We start from the raw sequence: 1,449 nt of genomic DNA on the forward strand, positions 1-1,449 counted from the left end.
GCCTAATGCTGGGTAGACCTGTTGCCCTCGGCCGGCCCTGGTACCGGCCGGCATAATGCTGGGTAGACCTGTTGCCCTCGGCCGGTCTTTGTCTGTGGCCGCCCGCGGCGTGGTAGTCCTGTTACCGTCGGCCGGCCTTGCAGCCCGGCCGCCGCGCGATGGCGCCCCGTCTCTTCCATCGGACGCGCGGCCCCCTTGTCGTCTCTGCAGCGGCGAGCACGCCTTCGGCGGTCGGCCTGCACGTCCGGCATGACCGCGGGCACTGGCAGCCCAGCAGGCAGCCCTGCTCTCGCGTCTTCTTCCCCCCGGCGAAAGGCGGGGCGTGAAGGCGGGCGACTTTCGGTCCCAGCCGTGCCCAGGTGTCCCTGCCGGCTCCGTGCGCCAGCATCCACTGGCGAGCTCCGCCGGCCTCTTCCCCAGCCGCGGCCCCTGTCCGCTCCGCCGTCATGGTGCCGGCACCCCACTTCCCCAAGCGCTCCCCGACAGGAGCAGGCAGCGTTGTCGCGCCCCCTCCCCGTGCTCGAATGGACCGCGGCCCTGCTCCGGGCTTCATTTCTGCAGCGCGCTCGCTCGCTCGCTCGCTCGCGCGCTCCCTCCCTCCCCCCCCCCTCCCCCCTCCCCCCGGCCGCCCACCCGCCGCGCTGCCGCCCTGCCGCAGGCTTGAGCGGCGCCGGGGCGGAGGAGGAAGGAACGCCACCCAAGCAAAAGGCTCCGAGAAAGCTGAACAGAGAGCTTCTTTGGCCAGGGACAGACGGCGCCAATCATCCCGCCGCCATCCCTGCTTGTGCACCAGGCTCTCCGCCTGCCGACCTCGGCATCAGCCTCCCGCCGCCGCCGTGTAAACTGCCCGGTGGGACCGTGGGCGGGGGCAGGAAGAGGCTGAAAGTGCTGCCAGGGAGGCTGATGGCGGAGGGCGGGGTCGCCCCCAACCGACAATGGGCAGGGCCCGAGGCAGTCTGAAAGCGCTGCCAGGGAGGCTGATGGCGGAGGGCGGGGTCGCCCCCAACCGACAATGGGCAGGGCACGAGACCGTCTGAAAGCGCTGCCAGGGAGGCTGAGGGCGGGGGGCGGGGCGCCCCCAACCGACAATGGGCAGGGCCCGAGGCAGTCTGAAAGCGCTGCCAGGGAGGCTGATGGCGGAGGGCGGGGTCGCCCCCAACCGACAATGGGCAGGGCACGAGACCGTCTGAAAGCGCTGCCAGGGAGGCTGATGGCGGAGGGCGGGGGTCGCCCCCAACCGACAATGGGCAGGGCCCGAGGCAGTCTGAAAGCGCTGCCAGGGAGGCTGAGGGCGGGGGGCGGGGCGCCCCCAACCGACAATGGGCAGGGCCCGAGGCAGTCTGAAAGCGCTGCCAGGGAGGCTAAGGGCGGGGGGCGGGGCGCCCCCAGCCGACAATGGGCAGGGGCCCGAGAGAGTCTGAAAGCGCTGCCAGGGAGGCTGACGGCGGG

Source organism: Sturnus vulgaris, unplaced genomic scaffold (assembly GCF_052056855.1).
Source record: "Sturnus vulgaris isolate bStuVul1 unplaced genomic scaffold, bStuVul1.hap1 Scaffold_157, whole genome shotgun sequence".
Taxonomy (NCBI): Eukaryota; Metazoa; Chordata; class Aves; order Passeriformes; family Sturnidae; genus Sturnus; species Sturnus vulgaris.